Here is a 9,237-nt window from a genome sequence, read left to right as displayed (position 1 = left end):
CGTTGTATTTATAGGGGCTAGAATCGGGCATCCACACGGGCATGTAAAATTTCCACACGGCCGTGTGGATTTCTAAAACTTGTTTCCTACAAGCTGTGAATAGTAACTACTATAGTAATTTTGCTATAGTAAACTGCTACAGTACTTCGCCAAAAAAAACTCTTGAATCCACTCTCTTCATCGAGGCCACATGAATAGGCACACATCCATGTGGTAGATTGTGTCGTATCTTCAATGACACCATATTGACAAAGATTTTGCTAGTATTGCACAAGTCAGAACACATGAGTTGACTGCCTTTGTGCCCCTCCACTTTGTGTATTCGCTTGAGCACAATGGAAGTTGGCACACACCTACATGTCTTTGAGCACAACTTCTGTCTTAACATTTGTTTGATCCAAGAACTTCATCACACTCACGTCCATGATCTACTTTTGCTTTCTTTCATCCAACTTTGTCTCCACAACCCTACGTGCACAAAAGAACACAAATACACACGCATAAGCGATAAAATCAGATAAAAGTGATGCTCAATGTAAGAAAAGAATACTTCGTATTACTTATACACAAGCACTTATCAAAGTCTTGTTTTATCTCTAGTGCACCTTCATGCTTTGTCAAGAAAACTTCTACCTTATACACTCCTACCAACCCATCACTTTGTTATTAGCGTTTGTTTGTTAAATTCTACACTTAATTTTCTTTTAAGAGTTTTTGGTTCCTTTATTGTTTTTCTTTAGCCGTAAGTGAAGTATTGTAGCAGGTGTTTATACCAGAAAACATGAGATACATTGTATATATGATATGAAAAAAATGGAGTCTGTGACAGTATTCCTCTGCTAATTTAGCGTGAATGCGCCTATATATAGACTGTAATCGAGTAAGTTGGGTGCCTCTTGTGCCTAATCAGCATGTGCATCCTTCAGAAAGATTTTTTGTGCGGTCTACATTAGTCAGACTCTGAAAAAATAAATGTATATATACATAAAAGAAAATAAATATTCTACTAATCTCCTGGAACCTATTGCATAGTCACTTGAAGGCTAGAGTTTTATTTAGAAACTAAGGGACTCTTAACTGAATGTCGAGGGTATCTTTAGCATTTCTAACACCAGCTATCAGAGTGTGTGGGGTAAAAGGACCCCTGGGGTAATCTAGGGCGAGGAGGATGAGGTTAGAAGTTTACACACACTCATAGGAGCACTTTAGATAGAACAAGACTACTTTTCTACTTGACCATTCATAGAACAACTCACTACCGTGATTTCTTTTAATCTGTGCTTGTGGAGTTCTTTACTTTTGAGCTTGAGGTTGCATATTCAGTCGTTTATCTTCCTCCTGTTCTTCATTGTTGTTTGCATGAGGACAAGTAAATGCTTAGGTGTGGGGATGTTTGATAAACGCCTAAATGTGTGTATTTTATATGTATTCTTGTTGTATTATTTATGTATAGATTGATGATTTATTACATTTTATGCGGTTTAATTGGTCTTATTTGTGTTATAGGTCATGAGAATGCCCACGTGAGCTCGATAAAGCAAAAGAGAAGAAAAACGACACCGAAAATGGCGTTTTAGAGCCACGGTACTGTAGCAGCACTGTAGCACGAAGAACTCAAGAAACAACATAGTCTCAAGTTTTGTTGATGGGTTTGCTAACAGTCGTGAAGACGCCCATGAATGGATGAAGAATGCGTAGTCTTACAGTAATAGTACTGTAGCACTTCGCGAATTTTTGGTGAATTACCAAGACTCTGACGGCCTCCTTCATGCCCATGAAGAAGGCCGTGAAACCAACCCGAGAGAGTTTTAAAAGGAGGTTTTAGGGCTTTTTGAGGGAGCTTTCTTCCACATCTTCTTCTCCTGCATTCACCATTCCTCTCCATCTTCCAAATCCGGGGTAAAGATGACTCAAGAAGACATTTTAGGCAAGGAAATCAAAGGAAAAAGCAAGATCTGGCATCATCTCCCATTGTTGAAGGTTGTAGAGGGCAAGGAAGCAACCCCTTTGGTGGCATCCTTAGAAGTTTCCAGTGGTTTGTCTCTCCACATTCATCACTTGAGAGAGTTCTTTGTCGCTTATTTAGTTGTTTTTATAGACTTGATTATGTATTTTTTTAGTATGAACAACTAAACCCCAATGTCACCTGATGTTGGTGAACCTTGGGGTGAACATGTGTAGTTGGATGATTTAATCTATTTTAATGCATTTTGGTGTGTTTGTGATTCATGCTTGGTGTACTTTGATGTATTGATATGCATGAGAACTCTGTAAGTCGATTTCTAGGTTGTACTAGGTTGTATGACCATCACCCTTGTACTAGACACACCTAGCTTGGAAGGGATCCATGTACAAATATGCCATGACTATCGGGTATTTTGTGCCCCTCCGATATTAAGGATGGACCTAGTTTGTGTTTGGCCCTAATTAGAGATTTTTCTACTTGTAATGCAATCATAGGAGGATTTGGTCAGAAGAAATTCCTTATCAATATTCGTACAAGATTAAGGGTCAATTGCCATGACCATCAGGTTATCCTATCTCAGGAATCTCTTGGTCCGAACCACCAATTGCATGATAGTTCTAGCATCCTTCTCACTTTAGTAGCCCCAGGGAGATCCACATCCGTGACCATATTCATCCCTTGATTTCTACCCCTGATTTGCATCGACTGTAGACACACATTTAGAGTTTTTTCTTCTACTTTGTAGTTTAGAACACAATCACTCGAATCTGTAGGCTAGACAAAACGCAAAAACGAAGTAAGAATAGCTTCTCGAGCCTTGGGAATATGACCCTCTCGTGCTTGGGCGAGAGGTATTACTTGATGACCTCATGCACTTGCGGGTGTCACAATCAAGTCTCCTAAAGCTTTACCAAGATAGCTTCAGCAATCCTATCCAATATCTGTTCATCTATAGCTTGTTGGATGAGTCCCAACGCTTGGCATCAAGCTTCTTGTTCTCCCTATCTTTTGCTTCATCTTTAGTCTTCTTAGCAACATCTTTCTCTACACGATCCCATAACTCTTGCGACCGAAATATAATCTTCATCCGAAGACTCCACCTTCCATAGTCTTGTCCTTTGAACACTGGTACAGAAGGCTGTAAGAGACTCACTGGTGTGCCATTGGAACCCATTATCTCTGATACCAGATTATTAGATCAAAGATGAGCTAAAACTAGGGGAAACACAAATGTCTGATGAAATGCTTCTATAGAAGCTAAATTGATAAAGGGAACTGGTTTCTAAAGAAAGGGCAAAGTTAGTGGAAGACTCTTCAAGGATTACCAAAACCGGCTCCTCTAGCACACTACCATTTCATTCATTATATAATAAAAAAAAAGTAAGGAGGCATTGTCATTGGTCATACCATTGGCCATACTATTGGTCATACTTAACACTAGGACCCATTCCCATTGGATGGGCAAGAGATATGAGCAATTAATGCTCCTACACATAACATACTCCTAACCATACCTTGATATCTCTTAGTATACTAACTTTATTGTGTACCCACGTTGTACTTGAACAAAGCCTTCATACCACCATGCTTGGCTCCTTACTTATATATGAACAAGTCCATGCTCTCCACCCATGCTTGCCATCATTCACACCATGCTTCCCCTGTACCTTCAATCAACTCTCAACAGGTGGTATAGAGAAAGTGCAGGATTATAACGAGCATGCCTAGCTAAGTCATCTACCACACAATTCATGTAAGGTATCCAGCCCTTGTTTGAGCTCTAGAACATGTGTATAACTCAAAATTAAGTTGTGAAAAAATATTGTAGCAGTCATGTGGGCCGCATACAGGCCGCATAAGGCTTCCCGAGAATATCTAAATGAGAAAGTACTGTAGCAGCGATACTGTAGTAGCTACGAGAGACCTAAGTTTCAGGAAAAGTCATGCGGGCGGCATACAACCCGCATGATGGTCGTATGAGATTTCCCGAGAGCATCAGTATGAAGTGTTACTGTAGTAAGTTACTGTAGTGGTCGCGAGAAACCATCAAGTTTCGGGAAAAGTCATGCAAGCGGCATACAGCCCACATGGAACCTGTATGGGTAGTGTAGCATCCCGAAGGACTTAATTAAGTCTTCATTCTTTCTTCAATGAATAGTGCATTTCTGGGAGAATTTTGAGAGGAAAGAAAGGAGAAGAGTGTTGCGGGCTAGATCTTCAAGATCCATCAAAGGGAAAGACTTGGAGACGTTTTAGAGTTTCGGATCTGAGCTTGAGAGCTCTAAGAAGAAGAAGTGAAGGTACATTTGTGCTCTTTTTCTTTCATTCTTGTAAACCTAAGGTAGGGTTTGCAAGAAGGTGGGAAGTTGACTAAGGGCAAGTTGGTTTTCTTCTTGTTGTGTGTTCTTCACTGTTCAAGAAAGGCATGTTTTGACTATATGCTTCAATTTGCTAGATTAAGCTTGTGTGTAGCTTAAGGAAGAAGAAGAACATTGTAGCTGCTTCTTATACCACTTGAATACTCTAGGTTCTTGTGGTTTTCTCTTTGTAGTGAAGAGTTTTCCCACAAGGATTCTTCATCCTGAAAATGTACATTAGTGTTTGAATGAAATTGTGGTGATTTGGTTGTCGTTGATCCTTGAGGGGTGAATAGTGTTGACTACCAGGAATTGTCCGCTGTGTGTTTGAGACCCCGGGCTCCCCAACAACCAATTCAAATCCCGATCAATAACCTCCACCTTGGTAGTAAAGAACCGGTGCATCAACTCTTTCAGATCATTTATCACTCCAACCAATGTCTAGATCATCCTATCATCTTCATGAAGAAGACATGGCCAAAGACTATGACAACTTGTAAAAATGATGTCTGGTCTAATGTCGCGCTTCGTGCATTGCTCCAACGCAAATAACATCGCTTTGGCCTCCCCATACAAACTGGATTCAACAATGCAAGCCATTAAACTTGTGGACCCCGCCAACCTGGTCCCTACACCTTTCATTTGTCTCCTAAAAGAAAAAATAAAACTTAGTTAAGTGCTAACCTTGTTTACCTTACCCCTTAATCCTTTCTTCTTCTTCTTGTCACCATGTTGGGAGTCTTTCTAGAGAGAAGAATTCCCGGAGGAATTCCCGGAAGCCATCTTGTCATGGCCCCCTCCTTGGCCGAATGTTTTTCACCCCCATGGTCATCTCCTTTCTTCATTCCTCCATCTCTTCTTTCTCTCCACTCTCCCACTTGTTTACTCCTTGAAGTTGAAGAAGAAGGCCATCCATCACCGGAGTTCGAGTCTCCACCGTGGTCTTGGCATCCGAAGGTGAGGAGAAGAAGAGCAAGTAGCCGCCGGCGTCCTCCAAAAGGCAAGGTAGGCTCTCTCCTCCTCTTGTTGATGGTGGTTGTCTTGTTGCTTATGTTTGCATGGGTTGTTGTTTAAAATTTTTGGTGCTTATCCTTGCATGAAAAAAACCTCACCTTATGCATGTTGAAACCCACCCTTGTGCCTCTTGAGTATCTTTTAGTTCTTGGTCTCCATGTTACATAAAGTTTTATTCATGGAACCATCTATATGTTTATACCATTTTGCTTGAAACCCAAGCCAAAAACCCAAGTTTTTTTGCATGCCTAATGAATGTTTAGTTTTGTAGTTTTGGCATGTGTGTTGGACCTTATATATTTTTGCACCCTTGTGATTATATATATATACATGCATGCATGCATGCATTGATCTACTACTTGTGCTAGGAGATTTATTTCCATCCTTGTTTCTCTCACCTATTGTCCTTGTTCCTCTTAATCATTCTATGTTCCCTTCCCACATCATTGTTATTACCACTAGTATTAGTTTTATGTTAGATCTACTTGTAGATACTTTCAAATTGTTGTTGAAACCCTTGGAGCTTAGTGTTAGCTCAAAGGCTTGTGCTTAACCATCCTTGTTTGGAGAAAGGTTTGGCCTTGGCATTAGTTTAATGAATGTTAAGTTGCTTAGTTCTTGCTCACCCAAGCATGGTGGAGATTTTTTTTTGGACCATATTTGAGGGTAGAACTAGCATGCTATTTAAAAACCATGATATTGTGTATGTTTCCATGTGTACATGTATTCATGTATTTTGGTTGGTTTTCCTTGGATTATAGGATCACCCTGAGCTATAATCTTGGATTTCTTTTGAATTTAGGAGATCACCAAGTAAGTAATCCCTTAAACTCTTGTATTTAAATTTTGTGGTTTTGATTTATTTTCATGTAAAATTCTGAAATTTTAATTGCATTTATTCTTTAAAAATTATTGTGAGAATGCCATCTATTTATGTCTTGTATTTTTAGAGGAAGAGAAGTTTCTATACTTAGTAGGAACCGTAGTGCTTTTATTTGCCAAAACTTATACATGTTATTTCCTTGTTACTTCCAAATATTTGGGAAAGTAATTATCCTTTTTGTAATCTTGTTTATTCCCAATAACAAAAACTTAAGATTTATTAAGTGCTTGAATCCTTGGTCCACCTAACATCAACTTGAATTACATATATATTATTTGGTTATACATTTATCCCTTAAATATCCACTTGCCTTTATGTCCTAGCCTATCTCCTTCCTAAAATTTTTAGCATCCTTGTTTTAGTCAATATTTCCCTTGAAATTATTTTTCTAGTTATCTTGGCATTAGGTGGATCATTTTTCTTCAATTGATGAGATACATTAGACCTTGAATTTTTACAAATTTTAGTATTTTATTGTATTAATAATCATGCATTTCATCCTTGAGTTTGGTTGGATAATTATTTATTGGTTTCACTATTATTTATACTAGTGGTATTTTTATTTTGTTGGTAAATCTTTTTATTTTCTTAAATTTTTAGGAAAATATTTGTGAAATGTTGTTATTATTTCTCCAAAAATGAGAACCATGCTTAGGCTTGGAAAAGTGAGTATTTTTCTTTTACATTATTTATTTATCTACTTTATTTTATTAGATGAATTTTTTTGGAAAATACTTGTGTATATTCTCAGATTCTTGGCTTGAAAATGTATCTCAATTTTTTTGGTCTCCAAATGAACAATATGCAACCCTCGCTGGGGGGTTAAACCCTCGACCTTGTCGACAAGTAATTTTTGGAAAATGAGACTACAGCTTTCAGACCGTGTCCGCTCGGTGAAATAATCAACGGCCACTGTTATTCGACCTCGGGTCACCGAGGGTAAATAAGTGATTTCAGTTATTTCGCTCGAGTCTCATCAACGAGGGTAAACAAATGACCTTTGGCACTTTCAAGTGAATTTGGAGACATACTTTGGATATTGTATTTATTGTTTTACCTTTTGATTTTTGTTTTACACTATTTTGTGCTATTGCATTTTTTTGTGCAAAAATTTCAAACCCGAACTTTTGCTTTCAGTTGTTTTTGGATTACTTATCGGGCTAGTGAGCTCATGGATTTATTTAAATCCTTTTTCGGATCGGGAGCGAGACCCCGAGGATCTTAGAAGGCTTCCAAAGAGATGTCTTCTTTGGGATTTATGTCTTAATGCTTATGTCTTTGCATCAGTTGTATTATTGGTTAAGAACCTCCTTGTAGGTCATGCTGTATTTTTATTTACCTTGTATTTGAGTTTTGGTTGTAAACCTTAAGTTATACTCTTATTTGTTATTCTGTCAGTTTATTTCTACTCCTAGTCTGTGTTAGGTTTTGAGGCCTTGCAGGTTCACTGGGCCCCGCCCTGTGGTTCAGGGCCGCTTGTCGCCGCACCGAGTTCGGGCGTGACAAAACTTGCAACCAGAATCTGATTATTGTTACTAGTGACCACAAATCCCAAACTACACAGGGACGCTCTATCGACCCAGGATGCATCACAATAAATTTGTTAGCCACCACCCCGTTGTTGCCGTCGGGCCACCAGCAACTATGGGTTGAAGTCCTCGTCATGAGGCTTTTCACTAATGGAGTTGGAGCTAAACAACTAGGTTTGGAAGGCCGACTCCAAATCTTAAAGGTTGTGAGTGGCTTCTGTACACGTTCATGCAATCAGAAAGAAGTTGGACTTGTACTTTTTTTTTAAAACAATAGTATTACTGCAAAAGATTATTATTTTTTTAATCTTCTAATCGTGTGTAATTTTTCCTTATATACCAACAATATTTATATATAGTATATTGACATTGATTTCCCTGCGTATGGATGAAGACATCGGTCAAATCTTCACAGCAGGATGATGGCGCTCTATGTTTTGTTCATTTTGTCTAAAAAAAAAACTTTGCGTCCACCAAATTAATAAGCTTTGCATAAATCCACCCAATTTTATTATTACAATGAATAAAAATTAGTTAGAATAATTTAGGCGTTCATGAGTCCGTATGAACTTTGTTTATTAATAAGGATTAATGGAGGCAGTATAGTTTCAATACCTTGAGATATGGAATGATGTTCTCATGCTTTAATTTGAGAGTCTCATAAGAGGTGTCATTGGTTGTGTTTAATAAAGGGTGAAACAGATCTTCATGTACTCTTGGAGACCTTCCATCTGAGATATTTTTTATCACAATCAAATAGTTTTTCATAATAATATGTGACATTAATTATTTTGTATGATTTAATAAGAAATTTCTCAACTTACCTATATCAATGGCAGCAGTGAAAAGCTCAAGCTCGTCCAAAGTGCCAAAAACATCAATTATATCATTTATGGTGGTCACCAAACCAAGGTTTTTCTACCAAATGAAACATGAATCAATTTTTTTTTTTTTTTATACTCTCATCAGTTCAACAAATTAATTAAGCAAATAGATCGGATTAATTAAGATTGCATGCATGATATGCTTAATTACCTTAAACTTTTTGTTAGCTCTACATTGTGTATACACTAGAGTCCATTGAAGTCGAGTTTAGCAAACTGAAGTAACATGGGGTTCATATTTTTTTGGGCATCGATGAATCTTGGCATCCTCCAATGGAGGGGCATCTTCAAAGCATGTTCCACATAATTCTTGAGATTTTTATCGATGTCCTCATTATGTTGAAGTTTTTACACCGGCTTAAGTGATTGTGACACATGAGGTAAATGCATGCATAAGAGATAAGGAGCATATATATACAAACAAATGAAGCTTAAAAGCTAGCTTTACAGGTGGCACTCTCTTAGCATACATTCACAATTGAAAGGAGAGAAAACGCTAGCTGTAATTGTTGACTTATCTTTACCGCCATGCTTAACCGCCATACGAGAAGATTAGAGAAATGTTTAGATTATTGTAAACCGCCATTATATAGCTATAAATATA

Source organism: Dioscorea cayenensis, unplaced genomic scaffold (assembly GCF_009730915.1).
Source record: "Dioscorea cayenensis subsp. rotundata cultivar TDr96_F1 unplaced genomic scaffold, TDr96_F1_v2_PseudoChromosome.rev07_lg8_w22 25.fasta BLBR01000644.1, whole genome shotgun sequence".
NCBI classification, from domain to species: domain Eukaryota; kingdom Viridiplantae; phylum Streptophyta; class Magnoliopsida; order Dioscoreales; family Dioscoreaceae; genus Dioscorea; species Dioscorea cayenensis.
The sequence above is the reverse complement of the archived record's forward strand: the minus strand, read 5'-3'. Positions refer to the sequence as shown.